Consider the following 16779-nt stretch of genomic DNA (forward strand, 5'->3'; position numbering starts at 1 on the left):
TCAAGGAAAAGGGGAGGAGTTAGGGCAAAATATGCAAATTATGTACCTGCTCTCAACTTGATACTCCCAACTTGATAAGGTCCCGATTGCTGTTTTGGTGGGGGCACCAGCACCTCTCCTCCTTTCTGTCCCCCCGCTCCTTCCCTTCCCCCATACCTCAAACTTTTTGCCAGCATGAACAGCAGCTCCAAACTGCTGCATGCGCCGGCCTTGGCTCTCCCTCTGAAGTCATTTCCTGGTCACAGGACCAGGAAGTGATGTCAGAGGGAAAGCTGAGACCAGCGCAGGCAGCAGGTTGGAGATGCTGCTCACACTGGTAAAGTTAAAGAGGTATGGAGGAAGGGAAGGAGTGGGGGCAGAGAACAGGGCGGGTGAGCCACTGCCCCCGATGGCTCCACTGACTGCACTATCTCATTGTAAACTTCAACTGCTTTACTGTAATTCTAAAGTCACTTTTCACTCTCTAAGCATTATCTCTGGCAGCTACTCCATAGTATGCCAAGTACTTTATATCTCATTGTCTGGCAGGGCTATAGAAATAATTAATAGTAATAGTATAGTAGTATTGTTGTAACTCCAAAGTATGTGCAAACATCTTGATTTGTAAGTCGACTTGAACCCAGATAGGCATAGAATAACCCCAGAAATTAAACATTTTATTAGATATTCTTTCCAACTCTACTGTGTGCACGCATATACTGTATGTATATGACCCCCCCTCCCCCAGGGGGTTTCTGACAGGGGAAGGAAAGAAATCTTTTTTTACAGTAGGTTTAAAACCAGAGTTCACCTGTCTATATAGAATCAGAAAATGAGAGGAGTTTCTGACTGCAGGAGAATTGTATCCAGTTCGTAACGGTTATATGATGGACTGTTTGCAGAGGGAGCTGGGCAGCGTCTTATGCAAATTATTCTCTGAGAGACAGACACACAGGTAGTTGGGAGGAATTTTATATCTTTTAGGGAATTCATTCATGAAAAATAAGCAAACCCACTAGTGAGCAGAGCCAATCCTTGTTTATTATATCAAAAGTGAGTCTATCAGTATTTCTATAATTTTATAATCCAAAAATGTAAATCTGTTAATTGCAAAACAAGGGTCAGCAATACTCATTTTACCAGCTACATTGTGGCGATTCCTGCAGCAATTCACCAAGCACTTGCAACAGAGTAAACTTATCTTATTGGTCTAATGCAAGGGTGTCCAACCTTTTGGCTTCCCTGGGCCGCATTGGCCGCAAAAAATGTTTCTGGGGCCGCACAAATGCGCAAACGCTGCAGCAAGACAGAGGAGGGAGCCAACAAGATGGTAAACACCCGGGGGCAGCAGAGGAAAACACTGCATTGCCCTCGACCGGGGCCGCACAAAATACTTCACGGGGCCGCAGGATGGACACCCCTGGTCTAATGCTTCAGTGTACTTCGGTCCGTTTAAACCATCAAAGGCTCCCATGTGTCTTTCTCAAATTCTTAAAGTTTAAAGCTGGAGCCAAGAGACTAACCGTGTCGCTAAAAAGTTAAGCTGACACAGCCAGCGTTTCACAGGTCTCTTCTTTTTGCTGCGGCTTCAGGGCAGTTTATATTAAGCACAATTCATTTCTCACATCCTTTCTGATCGCTGGAATGTTCAGACATCTGTGAAAATCCGGACATGTCCTCTTTTTGGAGGACTGTCTGGGTGGCTGGATGGAGTTTCCAAAACCCAGTAGTTTGTCCGGGTTTTGGAAAGCCCCGACATCCCGGCTGCATCTGGAGAGCCTCTGAGCATGTGTGGATGATGTCACATGCATCCGAGCATGCTCGAAGGAGACCCTCCAAACACGGCCCGGAGGTTGGAAAACAAAGATGAGGCTTTGCGGGGGCAGGGCTAGAGGCGGAATGGGGTGGGGCTAGAGGCGAGTTCAAGTGTTCAGGTTTCTCCGGACAAAAATCTGGTAGCCCTAGTTCCAATGGATGTAGAAAGAAAATGGTTGGGGATTCACAGTGAGTGAAAAAATAGAGAACTAGATTAACCAACTAAACAGATCCACAAAAAGGTTAATCAAAAAAGCCAAAAGACTACAAGGTAATATTATTAATTGACCAATATGTTTTTAGTCTACATGAAGGAAAATGATCTCAGATATGCCACTCCTGCGGATTATATTGTTATAGCCCACAACAACCTGAGAGACAAATATTCTACCCCGTACATTGATACAAACCCTGATGAAGCCGTATGTCACGGCAAAACGGGCTCCCGTTGGTTACTAGCTTCGGGAATTAAAGCTTCTTATCTTGTAACACCACTAGACAAGATAAGTGCCATTTGATAAATTCAATTATTTTTGATATGTCTCTGCAATAAGTTTGCGTGTTTGCACTATTTGCTGCGAATTTCTGTGCCAGTTATACTTGCACATTCTCAGCGTTGCTTATTTGCACAAGAGATCTTCTTACTGGTTTATTTATTTATTTCCAGTGTAAAAATCAGCTGTTTTTTGCAAGGTTGCACAGTTACAAAAGAATTGCATATTTGCACAAATTGCTTATTTGCACAAATGGTGTTTTTGCTTTAAATTGCATATTTGCACTATTTTGTTGCTATTTTCTGTGCTTTATATATATATATATTTATACCTGCATAATCTCGGTGTTGTTCATCCACACGAGAGTGTATTTCGCTGGTTTACTTTTTTCAGCGATTATGAATCAGCTGTTTTCTTATTATTGTTCTTGCAAGTTTGCACAGTTTTGAAAATTGCTTATCTGCACAAATAGATTTATGCTTGCTGCATTTCCTAAATATTTTTTGCAAAAATTTGCACAAAGAAAAAGAAAAATTTTATAAAAAAATATTATTTATTAATATAAAATTATTGTATAAGATAGACATTCACACAACAAGAGTAATGGTTAAAAACTAACAATCTAGATACAATTAGTTATATGTCTATCATGAAGGTTTTATAGATCAATGAAAGAAAACCACGCCACTAATCCATATGTGGGCTATAACAATATAATCCGCAGGAGTGGCATATCTGAGATCATTTTCCTTCATGTAGACTAAAAAGCACAGTTACTTACCGTAACAGGTGTTATCCAGGGACAGCAGGCATATATTCTCACATGTGGGTGACGTCATCTACGGAGCCCCGGCGCGGACAGCTTTTCAAGCAAACTTGATTAAAGTTTCAAGTTTGCACACTGCACCACGCATGTGCGTGCCTTCTCGCCCACTAGAGGGCGCATCCCACCTCGTGGTCCTCAGTTCCATAACTAGCAAGGAAGCCATCCCCGGGGAGGCGGGCGGGTTGTGAGAATATATGCCTGCTGTCCCTGGATAACACCTGTTACGGTAAGTAACTGTGCTTTATCCCAGGACAAGCAGGCATGATATTCTCACATGTGGGTGACCTCCAAGCTAACCAAAAAAGGGCAGGTGGGAGGATGGCAATTTAGGAAAACAGATTTTGCAAAACTGACTGGCCAAACCGGCCGTCACTCCTGGATAAAGTGTCCAGGCAGTAATGAGAGGTGAATGTATGAACCGAAGACCAAGTGGCAGCCTTGCATATGTCCTCCATCGGAGTGGATCGGAGGAAAGCTATCGAAGCTGCCATCGCTCGGACCTTGTGCCCCGTGACTCGACCCGGGGGAGGAAGGCCGGCCTGAGCGTAGCAAAAGGAAATGCAAGCGGCCAACCAGTTAGACAGAGTGCGCTTGGAAACTGGGTGCCCTAATCGATTGGGATCGAAGGACAAAAACAATTGAGGAACCTTCCGATGAGGCCTGGTGCGTTGAAGATAAAATGCCAACGCCCTCTTACAGTCAAGCGTGTGAAGCGCCGTCTCGCCCGGATGGGAGTGGGGCTTCGGGAAGAACACAGGAAGGACAATGGACTGATTGAGGTGGAAGTCAGAAACAACTTTAGGTAAAAACTTAGGATGGGTGCGGAGGACCACCTTGTCGTGATGAAAGACAGTGAAAGGAGGGTCCGCAACCAAGGCTTGCAACTCCCCAATCCGCCTGGCGGAGGTGAGGGCAATCAGAAACACCGCCTTCCAAGTCAGAAATTTCAAGAGGGACTTGTTGAGTGGCTCAAAAGGGGGTTTCATCAGTTGAGCCAGAACTACATTCAAATTCCACACGACAGCCGGAGGCTTAAGAGGGGGGCAAACCCTGAGTAACCCTTTCATGAAGCGTGTCACCAAGGGATGGAGTGACAGAGGGCGTCCCTCCAGAGGTTGGTGGAAAGCGGAAATCGCACTGAGATGAACCCGCACCGAAGTGGTTTTCAAGCCGGAGCGCGACAAATGAAATAAATATTCTAAAACCGAGGATACCGGAACTGATACCGGATCCAGGTGAAAAGACGAACACCAGGTGGAAAACCTGGTCCATTTCTGCGCATAGCAAAGCCTCGTCGAGATCTTGCGGGAGGCTTCCAACACCTCCTTCACCGATTGAGACAGGTCCGGAGGAGTCAGGGAACAAGAAACCAGGCTGTCAGGTGCAATGACTGCAGATTGGGATGTAACATGGATCCTTGACTCTGAGACAGCAGAGAAGGAGAGACAGGCAGGGGAAGAGGCTCTCTGGCACTGAGCTGGAGCAGCAGGGAGAACCAGTGCTGACGCGGCCATCGAGGTGCTATGAGAATCATCGTGGCCGTGGACGATTTTAGGTGTACCAACGTTCGCATGATCAGAGGGAACGGAGGGAATGCATACAGGAACCTCCCTTCCCAGTCGAGTAGGAAGGCATCCGCTTCCAGACGGTCCTGCGAGTACATCCGAGAACAATATAGTGGTAGTTTGTGTGTCTCCGGAGAGGCAAACAGATCCACCTGTGGCGTTCCCCAGCGAGCGAAAACCTCGCGTAGAACAGCTGAGTGTAGAGTCCACTCGTGCGGTTGCAGAAGTCGACTCAGTTTGTCCGCCAGGCAATTCCGTTCTCCTTGGATGTAGACCGCCCGGAGGAAGATGTTCCGGGAGGCCGCCCACTCCCAGAGGCGAAGAGCTTCGGAGCAGAGGGGCCATGACCCCGTTCCTCCCTGCTTGTTCACATAATACATTGCCACCTGATTGTCCGTGCGGACGAGGACCACCTGGTCCTGCAATATGTGAACGAAGGCTCGAAGTGCTAGGAAGATGGCTCGCAGCTCTAGCACGTTGATGTGACACTGACGGTCTTCTGCCGACCACAGGCCCTGCGTGCGAAGACCGTCGAGATGGGCTCCCCACGCGTACTCCGAGGAGTCCGTGGTCAGGACCTTGCGAAAGGGCGGAGTGCGAAACAATAGCCCCATGGACAGATTTGAAGAGTCTGTCCACCAACGCAGCGATTTCCGCAAGGGCGGAGTTACCGAAATGAGGCGAGACACCGGGTCGCACTCCTGACGCCACTGGGACGCGAGGGTCCACTGAGGGATCCTCAGATGTAGCCTCGCAAACGGTGTGACATGTACCGTCGAGGCCATATGGCCCAGCAGCATCATCATGCGCTTGGCCGACACCTTCGACAGTTGAGAGACCTGGTGGTTCATCCGTACCAGGGCTTCCAACCGCTGGGTCGGCAGGTAGGAGCGTAGGCGCACCGTGTCCAGCACCGCACCTATGAATTGAAGAGACTGCGACGGCCTCAACTGAGACTTTGGAAAGTTTATCTCGAACCCGAGAGTTTGCAGGAAGGCAATAGACTGTCGGGTCGCTGAGATAACCCCCTCCCTGGTCGGGGCTTTGATGAGCCAATCGTCCAGGTAGGGGAACACGTGAAGTCCACGCGACCTGAGGGCTGCCGCAACCACCACCATGCACTTCGTGAATACTCGTGGGGACGCGGCCAGGCCGAAGGGCAGTACCCTGTACTGGAGGTGGAGGTCCCCCACCTGGAATCGTAAGAATCTTCGACAGGCGGGGTGCACCGGAACATGGGTGTATGCTTCCTTCAGGTCGAGGGAGCACATCCAGTCCCCTTCCTCCAAGAGGGGATACAGAACCGGGAGAGACAGCATTCGAAACTTCTCCCGGGCCAGGAATTTGTTGAGCTTCCTGAGGTCCAGTATGGGGCGCAGGTCCCCGGTCTTTTTTGGGACCAAGAAGTAGCGGGAGTAAAACCCCGTGCCCCACTGGTCCCTGGGGACCGGCTCGACCGCCCGAAGCTTCAAGAGGGCTTTGGCTTCGGTTATAAGGGTCGGTAGCTGCGAACGGTTGCAGGGGACTAAACTTGGGGGACTGTCCGGCGGCGAGGACACAAAGTTGAGCGAGTAGCCCTCGGAGACGATCCGGAGCACCCAAGCGTCTGAGGTAATCCCGGTCCATGCCTCCCGGAAGGACCGAAGACGGCCCCCGATAGGAAGGGGTTCTTGTGAAAGTGCGGAGGGGAACCCGCCCCGTCCGCTCAGCCCGTCAAAAGGAAGGCGCTGGCTTAGAAGGGCCCTGCGCCGGGGCTTGGGGTTGTCCCCCTCTGCCTCGCTGAGACGGACGTCTCGGAGGCGGTCTCGAGAAAGCCGGGGTCGACTTCTGAGGGTATCGGCGCGGCGGAGGCCGAAAGGGTTTCTGCGGCGGGGGCCTAGGTTTGGGGCGGACCAGGGATGCTAGAGAGCGCTCCTGTTCCGACAAGCGCTTGGTCGCCGCGTCCAATGACTCGTCGAATAACTCGGACCCCACACAAGGCAAGTCTGCCAGGCGTTCCTGCAGGTTTGGGTCCATGTCGAGGGTGCGAAGCCAGGCCAAGCGGCGCATGGCCACCGCGAGGGCCGACACCCTCGAAACCAGCTCAAAGGCGTCGTACACTGCATGGAATAGGTACAACCGCAATTGAGACAGGTTGGACATAAACTTGTCGAATCCTGCTCTTTGGGAGTCCGGTAACGAGTTTCGGTATTGAGGAAGGTCCTTCACCATACCACGCAAAAAGGAGGAAAAGGTGAAGGCGTAATTTAGAACCCTGGTGGCCATCAGGGAATTTGAATAGAGGCGACGGCCAAACTTGTCGAGGGTCCGCCCCTCCCTGCCTGGTGGAACCGCCGCAGAAACCCGTGAGGGCTGTGATTTTTTAAGAGCAGACTCCACCAGAAGGGACTGGTGTGAGAGCTGCGGCTTATCGAACCCTTTAGGGGGAATCGTCCTATACTTCGATTCCATTTTTGAAGGCACAGACGTGACTGTAAGAGGGTTTGACAAGTTCTTCAGCCAGGTTTGCAGAAGGACACTGTTAAGAGGGAGTCTAGGCACCTCCCTAGGAAGAGTGGGGAGGTCCTGTTCCTCCAAAAATTCTTTGGAATACCGAGAGCCTACCATCAGGTCAATCCCCAGGGCTTGGGCCATGTCCTGAACGAAGGATGAAAATGAGGACGGCCTAGCCTGGGGAGAGGGGGTTCTCGACCGCCCCACCGAGGAGAGGGGGGAGGCCTCATGGGAATAATGAGGGTCCCTAACCGATCCCGAATCCCAGGATCCCCTCTCGAGGGCCCTCGAGGGGGAAGGGGAAGTTATCCTCCTCGCAGAACCCCTGGGTGAGGACCCCGGGGTTCGTGGGACACTCTCCCGTTTCCTCGGCGAGGCGGCCCGGGAAGACTTCCCATGGGGTGAGCGGAGGAGCCTCGGGTTGTCGAGGCGCAGCTCCGACACCTGCAGCGCCTCGCCCCCGAACGACGAGGAACGGTCGCGCCGAGGCGAGCCTCGGGGCCGCTTGGACTTCCTCGATCGACGCCCCGTCCGAGGTCGCGTCGAGGGCGAGGCGTGTCTGGAAGACCCGGAGGAAGAGGAGGAAAGGCGGCGCACTCTGCGCAACTTTTCTTTGGGCCTTACACTGCGCTCAGGGGGTTCCCCCGAGGTCGAGGTCCGGGGCGGGGCCGAGACCGAGGTGAACGGGGCCACAGTACCCGAGACCGAGGTCGCCGAGGCCGGGGCTCCCGAGGGAGCCGAGGCCGGGGCCTCCGAGACCGAAGGCGCCCAGGCCGAGGTCGAGGCCGCCGGAACCGCAGCACGCTGCAACACTTCCAGGGCTCCCGACAGCTCCGATGAGATCAGAGCTCGGAGGAGATCCTGGAAGGCCGGAATCCCCACGAAGGTGGGGAGTTCCGAGTCCGGGGCACACTCCCTGGAGGGCGACCTCGGTCTCGAGTATTCCCTCGGGGTGTGCGGAGTCGAGGTCCGATGCGGGGCCGGGGTCGACCCACCCGCCTTGGCCTGACTCGAGGATGGCTTCTTTGCTGAAGGGGATGGAACAGAGGACTTACCCGAAGCTTGCTTCACTGACGACGCCTTCGAGGAAGAGGGCCGAGGCGAGGCCGAGGCCCCCGAGGACGCCGAGGCCGAGGTCAAGGCCGGGGCCGAAGCCAAGGCCGACGTCGAGGCCTTAGACGGGGTGTCGACGGCGAACAATTCGGCCATTCTTGCCTTACGGCGACGGAGGGCCCTGTTTTGGAAGGTAGCACAGCGATCACACGAGTCTGTCGGATGTTCGGGCCCAAGACAGACGATGCACCACCGGTGAGGGTCAGTGATGGAAAGCAACCTCTCACACCGGCTGCACTTTTTGAATCCCGTAACAGGACGGGACATCCACGAAGAAAAAGAAGAAGAAGGCCGGGAACGTACCAACGTCCCGCGGCCACGGCTTCCGGGAGCCCCCGGAGGCCGACGAAAAACGAAAGACTTTTTTTTTTTTTTTTGAAAAGAAACGAAAGGAAAACAGCACCGCGAACTAATTCGAAGGGAAAAACAAACTAAACGCGGCAGCTAGAAGGCAAAAACACTGGAGCTCAGATCCACAGGGCTTTCTTGCTCCGCGGAAAAATTTGAACTGAGGACCACGAGGTGGGATGCGCCCTCTAGTGGGCGAGAAGGCACGCACATGCGTGGTGCAGTGTGCAAACTTGAAACTTTAATCAAGTTTGCTTGAAAAGCTGTCCGCGCCGGGGCTCCGTAGATGACGTCACCCACATGTGAGAATATCATGCCTGCTTGTCCTGGGATAAACATATTGGTCAATTAATAATATGACCTTGTAGTCTTTTGGCTTTTTTGATTCACAGTGAGGCCACAGAAAAAAAAAAGAAGAGGAAGAATTTGCAGAGTAGAGTTATACCTGTATGCTATTCTCATTGTTGGATAGCAGTGTGTTTCATACTGAACCATCACTGATGGTTCTGGCTGAGATGGGAGACGGTCCTCTAAAGGGGAAACCCCCTTACTAATTGCTATAGGGCTCTAATAAGAGCTGATATGTCTGAGCAGGTGCATATCTCCCAAAGAGAAGAAACAGCCCTTGAGAGCTTGGCTCAGGGCAGGAGGAGGAAGAGGAAGAAAAACAGAAGCCCGCTGCTTAATATACAGTACTGTGTACGCCTAGCAGCGCTATAGGAATGATAAGTAGTTGTAGTAGTAAGGGAGGGAAAGAGAGAGGCCCGTCCACTTTGGGCTCAGTCCAACCAACATTAGCTGTTTGGCTAGGCCACTGTCTGAATCATAGACTAATGTTGTTGGGGTTAATTGCATAAGTGTTGATTTAAGTGAGTGAATATACAGTAGCAAGTGGTGAAATCTGTTTATGATAACTGGCTAATTAACAATACGGTTTTTTTAGTTCAATAAAAACTGTTTATCAGCCAGCTTTGGGCCAGATGCACTAAACTGGTTCGGTAATACCGCGTGGGTCCGCAGCGATCCGATTTTTGGCCAATTCCAAAAGAGCTATTGATGCACTAACAGGTTTGTATGTAAATGATTTGCGTGCAGGTTCGTCATAATCCCTGTCTCTCCCATTCGACTGATCGCTGTGAGAGCGACTCTCACACCTACACAGAATGGTCCAGTTGATACAGCGGTAATGTACAAAGGCGCCAGGTTTGCTACATCAGTTGTAGGCATGGATTATTGTAACACATCACATGCGTACGTCACTGGCACGCATCGAAGGCGTCAGCCGTAAAGCATTGTTGTTGCAAAGCGCTTAATAACATGGCCGTTAGAGATTTTCCTTCTTTCCTTCTTTTGGTGCTGTTGGTATTTCATGAGCTTTTACATAGTACAGTGAGGGCAATCCCTTGATGCCTCGGCACCGAAACTCAGTCGTGTTGGGTTTTTAACAATCACTTTGGATATCAATAAACAATATCTTTATTGGTTTTGTTTGATGCTTATAGAATCCATTGTCCTAGCCCCATACAAATCTCGTTTCTTCAGGCAGGCGCAGATGCACTCCAGCTCCGGCCCTGATCTCACCAGCTTTTCAAAACCCAAAGTGCCAGGTTTGAAAAGCCGTCCAAATATGTCCTCTATAAGAGGACATGTTCAGGGAAATCCTGAACAGTACAGTATTCTTCTCTCTTCTCCTTTGCTTCTCCTCCTGTTTCTGCTTCTTTCTTTCATCTTTAGCCGTCACCTGACCTGCTCATCTTGCACATCCTGTCCCCCACCCCCACACCTCCATGTTTGACTTTGGTCTGACATTCTTCCTATCCCCCTTCCGCAGCAAAGAATCCCATCTAGGCTTTGGAAAGCTGCAGAAAAAAAAGCTTTAATTACTGTAATGGAGCTGCCTCAGCCTGCCAAGAATCTCAGGACATTCCCTCTCCCTCCTCATTTCTGCTCTCTCTGCCCCGAGAGACTGAAACCAGGTCACTGTTTTTCACAGTGCCTGCCATGTACTCTTCCTTTGCACTTTCTCTGGCTTTCTCCTCATCTCCAGGGCCAGCTTATCCTATGGACCAGCAGGCCGATGTTCAGAACCTAATGCTGGAGCAAGAGGCAATTAGCACCGGACTAGCGCTGGTGCTAGGCCACACACATGTTCAAAGGACATGACATCAGGGAACAATGTGGCCACTGAAGATCAAACAAGCTACTTAGCCGGTTCTGTAACTAAAGCACGCCAGACACTGGCGTACAGACAAAGACGCGCCGACAATTGCACGCAGGGTGTATGCGAACCGATGGGCCTGCCACTTTAAACTGGTAATGTTACAGGTGTGAGAGGGGTATGGGGGGGAAGCCCCCCAATACATGTAGAAGTCCTTGCGCTTCCATTGGGGGGGGTGGTTTGGAGGGGTGAACCACCCCAAGCACACTTAAAATGTCCGATAAGTTTTTGGAGTTTGGGAATTTTTCAGTGTAGTGGGGGGATTCCCCCCCAACGGGAGCGCGAGGACTTGTACATGTAGTAGGGGGTTCCCCCACATCCCCCCTCACTGTGCCAATTTAACGGGTTTAAAGCGGCGGGACTGGTGGCGGGGCATTTCAGGAGGAGTGTCGAGGGTGGGAATTGGGCGGGACGTGGGTTGGCTTAGACTTAGTCGTACTGTATGTATAACCGAACGTTTTACAACAAAGCATAGACGAAACTTGGACGTTGTGACTTAGACCATTTAAAACATGGTCTAAGTTACAAAAACTAGCCTAAAGTGACCAGATAAGCACTGCAAACACATAGTACAGAGCCCCACACACTACCACAGTGATCACCGACCCCCCCCCCCTAAAAATCATAATCACAATTTTTAATTCTGCCTCCAGAACATCAGCACCTGGCAGCCTGGCATAGGAAAGCCTAGTTGCACTACACAGAAGTGTCTTAATTGGTCTTGGGGGTGGGTTAGGGACCCATGGAGAGGAGGACCCATGCCCATAAGCCACTGTAATGACTGCATTGATGGTGAAACATGTGCACTTCCCTAAAAAAAACACCAAACCCTTTTGTACTGCCCTATAAGTGGCTCCTGCAGCCATAAGGGCTATTGGGGTGGTAGATAGGTGGGTCTAGGAGATTCTGGAGGTGGTTTAGGGGGCTCACTATTACCTTTAAGGGAGCTGTAGTGAGATGATTACGTGGCACCCTTTTTATGAAGTTCACAGCAATGCCCTATAAGGTAGCCCACTGTTTAGGTGCCCTGTGTGGGTGTCCTGTCCATCACTTAAGACCCCTCCCACGTCCAAAAGGTCTGTTTCTAGGCGTTTTGGACTTGGATGAAAAGTTGGACCAACATGTGGTATAAAGATGGATGATTTAGCAATCTGGATGATCAGGCGGCTGGACGTATAGATAGACGATTTTCGAAAACAAATATTTTTGGGACGTATTTTTCGAAAATGTATCCTATGCTGTTTTTTACTTTGGACGACTTGCAACTTAGACAAAAACAGACTTAGACGTTCCTTTTGATTATGCCCCTTCACATGTTCAATAAACCTCTAAGGATCTTGTAACATAGGTCAGTACCCCATTTCAACATTGATGAATTATGGCATAGAACCAAAAATGATAACTCAATGTGGCCATATCCTCCTCATATTTTAAACAAAATATGACAAATAGCAATGCCTATATGGAACTCCTGCAGAGAAGAAATATGGGCCCTAAAAGCCATTTTAATAGATTTGCTCTTGCAAATTTGCATTAGTAAATCTCACAGGGCAGGGGGAGGCGACAATAATTTCTGTAAAATATCCACACATTTCTGGAAATCTAATAAAGGTTGATATGCACAAAGAACTTTGTACAAGAAAGAAAGGCAAATCCTGTGGGTGCTTAATAGAAAAAAAGTTTCCTCTATATCAGACATGTCAAATTATGGCCCACAGGCCAGATAAAATTTGGCCTGCCTAACAAAAAAAATTCACTTAAGCTTGCCCGCCGGCAGACAGAGTGCGATTCAGGAAGTGCTGCAGTGCTTAAGCGCTCTTTGTAGCGTCGTCTGGCTTCCCCCCTGGCCTCCCACTCTTACCTTCAGCTCATTTTGGCAACCTGCAGGGAGGATCTCTATGCTGTAGTGATCCTTGCAGGCTGCCGTCATCCTCCGCAGCACGTTCCCTCTGCCGCGATCCTGCCCCTGACATCAGAGGAGAGGTGGGACCGCAGCAGAGGGAACGTTCTGCAGAGGCCGATGGCAGCCTGCTAGGATTGCTACAGCACCGGGGATCTTCTCTGAAGGCTGCCGTAATTAGCTGAAACTAAGACCAGGAGACCAGGGGTGCAAATAAGGGGGGAACATGCAGGTCTTTGGGGGGGGAGGCCCTGGTGCAGAAGTACATGAAGGGAGGGAAGGGGGTCTAAAAAGGCGTGCATATGCCAGACTAGAGGGGGTGGGGGAAAGAAATAATGGATCTAAAAACAGAGAGGAAGAGAGATGGTGGACAATGGGATTTAGGGAGGGAAGGAACAGAAAGGGAGAGAAGTTAGACATAAGGAATGGTGTGGGGATGGGTGGGATAGAAATACTGGATAGGAGGGTAGTTGGGAAGAGAAAGGGAGAGATGGTGGACCCTGCGGTGGTGAGGAAGGAGGGAGAGATGCGGGATGAAAGGGTAGTTGAGAAAAGGAGATATGGTGGATCTGGGAATGCTGGGGTCCATCACTGCAGCTGCGGGGATGGAGATGAAAAAAAGGAAAGATGCCAGACCTCTGGGGGAGGGAAGGCAAAGGGAAGGGGAGGACAGAGATGGAAGATGGATGGTTAACATGAAGAAAGAAGAAAACAACAAATAGGCAGGAGATCCTGGCAAGCGAGTTATCAGAGCCTGGGACCACAGCATGATTTGAATAATGACCAGACAACAACAGGCAGAAAATTTGTCCGATTTGAAATGTGTATCCTGCCAGAGCTGGTGTTATACAGCAGGCATGAACTAGGACCTAAAAGAGAGAAAAAGTCATTTTTATTTATTTTGTTTACATCACAGAGCTGGCGTGGGGTTGGAGAGGTTGCAACCCAATACTTCTACTAAGACTAAGCGGTCCTTTTATTAAGGTGCGAATTTAGCATGTGCTAATAAAAGGACCCCTAAGTATTTTAATAAAAAATTTGGCCCGCAACTTAACCTATGTTTTAGATTTCGGCCCCTTATGTGATTGAGTTTGACACCCCTGCTCTATATGAACCACTTAATCTTTTACAACTTTAAATAGTTTTGTGTCACCTGCAAAGTTAATCACCTCACTAATTGTTCCCATTTCCAGATACCCGTACAGAAGAATCACAATGTACATAGATTTTTCAAGATAAAAGCTTTTTCTATCCCACAGGCTACCTATTCCTTCAAACAAAGTTTTATAGGAGTGTTCTGGAGGTCTGCTTCTTCCTGCTCTGGGCCTCTTTTTCTTTTCTCAGCCCTGAGCTTTTATTTTTCTTGTCATAGACCTTTTAATATGGCCCTGTGAGGAAATATACTTAAGTGGGACCTTCCTAGTCACCTGTCACACCTAACTAGATAAGTGCCAGGGCATTTCTAAAATTGTCTTTTTTTTCATGGTTCCCTTTGAGCTGACTTATGATTCTTAATCAGTGTCCTAGTGAGCCAGTCAACTACAGATTTTCAGACAGTGCCTTTCCTTTTTAGAGGAAAATTTCTTTGCCTGATCTTGTCTTGTTGGGTTTTCTCACCATGTCTGAAAAGCAGGTCAGTGGCTTTGAGTTCTGAAAATTCTGAAGGTGTCTGTGGCTATTATGAGGTTTGTAACGTGCGGGACAAGTCCACAATGATTTCAGACGTTGCCCAGAGTTGTTCTCTCATGGTTATGCCACTGATTGTGCTCAGTACAAAATGAAGTAATCGCCAAGTTTTTTTGCTGTTTTCACTTCAGTTTTGGTATTCAGATTTCTAATTTGTGATCCACTGTTCTGTATTTGGTGAAGGTCTGTGTGTGTTTTGTTTGAGAAGAAGTCATTTAAAGTTGTTTTATATATGGTAGTAATGGTAGGTGGAGAAACTGGGAGAAAGGCCCCTTCCTTAATTTCTGCCCTGGGCCCCAGCATGTCAAAAACCAGCCCTCTGCACTTCCTCCTATGACATCTCTTTGATCTACATTCTCCCTCCTCATTCCCTTTTCTCTGCCCAGGGCCAGTGTTAGACATGCTGGAGCTCAGGGCATAAATTTGCAAGGGAACTCCATAGTGCCAACAGGCTGTGCTGCCCTCAATTTTGGGCATTGGAACATCTTTTTTGCTTGGAGAGGCCAAAAACAAGAAACTCTCGTCATACTCCCATCACCCTGGTTGCCGATGCTCTCTTTAGGACAAAATATTGGTATGGCCATGGTCCCTGTTGCCCATCTATCCTGCTGCCTTCTGATGTGGGGGCCCAGACAAATGCCATGTTTGCACCCCCACCCCACCCCCTAATGCTGGCTCTGCCTCTGCCTCATTATCTGACTACAACTGGGGGGATATGTTCAATTATATGCACCGATATGTTCGATTATATGCAGAGGAAGCACCGATATGTTCGATTATATGCAGAGGAAGCACTGATATGTTCGATTATATGCAGAGGAAGTTATGAAATTGGATACCCCTGACGCAGCAAGACAACGCGAAACGGGAGATTCCCCGTTGGGCTCATTAGCGGCTTTGCCCTGGATTGCGGCTGAGAAGTGCCTGGAGAACGGCAGCAGCTAAGTTTTTTTTCATTGACCTCTTTGCATGACTTTGGACTGCAGTGTTTGTGTGCCCTTTATCCACATTTTCACGTTTGGGGTTGTGTACCCCGGGTGCTGTTGGACATTCACTTTGCAGGCTAGTACAGTGCTTTTGCTTTTTCGTCTTACAAGTTTTTTTTTTGTGTACATAGGAGTGTATGTAGAAGCGGAGTTTTTTGCCATATGAAGCAGAACTGAGGCTTTTTCTCCACTTCTTTTTTCTTTTTCATATGTGAGTTTGTGTTACTCCTGCCCACTTACGAGGAAAGGCTGGATAAGTTACAGCTCTACTCACTCGAGGAACGCAGAGAGAGGGGAGACATGATCGAGACGTTCAAGTATCTCACGGGTCGCATCGAAGTGGAAGAAGATATCTTCCTTCTCATGGGTCCCACGGCAACCAGGGGGCACCCGTGGAAAATCAGGGGAGGGAAACTGCACAGTGACACCAGGAAATTCTTTTTCACTGAGAGAGTGGTTGATCGCTGGAATAATCTTCCACTTCAGGTCACTGAGGCCAGCAGCGTGCCTGATTTTAAGGCCAAATGGGATAGATACGTGGGATCTATTCACTGAGTTAGGTGGGGAAGGGTCATTGCGGTGGGCAGACTGGATGGGCCGTGGCCCTTATCTGCCGTCTATTTCTATGTTTCTATGTTTCTATGTTATGCTGATTGAGTGTATGTGAAAGGCCTTCTAGTGTTGCAGAGGGTGTTCTGTTTTCCATATGGGGTTTTGTATGATTGGTAAGAAGGGGATAGATCTTTCCCATGTCCGCTCTCTCTGTCCATAATGAGCTAACAGCATCTCTCACCAACTCTTGCATTCTCTCTAATACTCTCTCCATCTCCACTCCGTGCTAACACATCCTAATCTGCCAAAGAGCACACATTTTACTGCATAAGAATGTGAAACCTTCGGGGCACATCTGAGAGAAAAAGGAGTGAAATTTAGAAAATTAATACTGTTCTAGCCTACTGGTTCAGATGGTAAGCTAGCTATATGCATCATCCTGCAGAGGGTCTTTGGTTTATTTCCCAAGCGTTTACTGTCGTTTAATTTTTAATCTTTCTCGTTTTTCTGTTGTTGATATTTATAAATTTAGATTATTAGTTTAACTATTCTATCTTTCTTTATAATGTAACTGTAATAATACTCATTTTCTTGGATCGTTAGGGGGTTTTATTTATTTATTTTGCCTTCAATGTTCTTTACTTTCTTTTCCTCCCTCTTATTATATATCTCCGTAATGTTAGTGATGTCTTCTCTTGTATGCTTAATTAGATTGTGAGCCCGTTCAGGACAGAGAGAGTAGCTCAGTGCCTATATTTAGTATTGTAAACCACTTAATACCTATGTTCAAGCAGTACATCAAAT

The 16779-nt window shown here is 48.9% G+C and overlaps 1 protein-coding gene across 4 annotated transcripts in view; it reads right to left on the reverse strand.

Annotated features, from left to right (window-relative positions):
* Nucleotides 1-16779, reverse strand: part of MAP3K12 (mitogen-activated protein kinase kinase kinase 12) — a 304527-nt gene that overhangs the window by 44312 nt on the left and 243436 nt on the right. The gene's annotated exons all lie outside the window — the stretch shown is intronic.

The sequence above is a fragment of the Geotrypetes seraphini genome, chromosome 3, assembly GCF_902459505.1.
Source record: "Geotrypetes seraphini chromosome 3, aGeoSer1.1, whole genome shotgun sequence".
Classification (NCBI taxonomy): domain Eukaryota; kingdom Metazoa; phylum Chordata; class Amphibia; order Gymnophiona; family Dermophiidae; genus Geotrypetes; species Geotrypetes seraphini.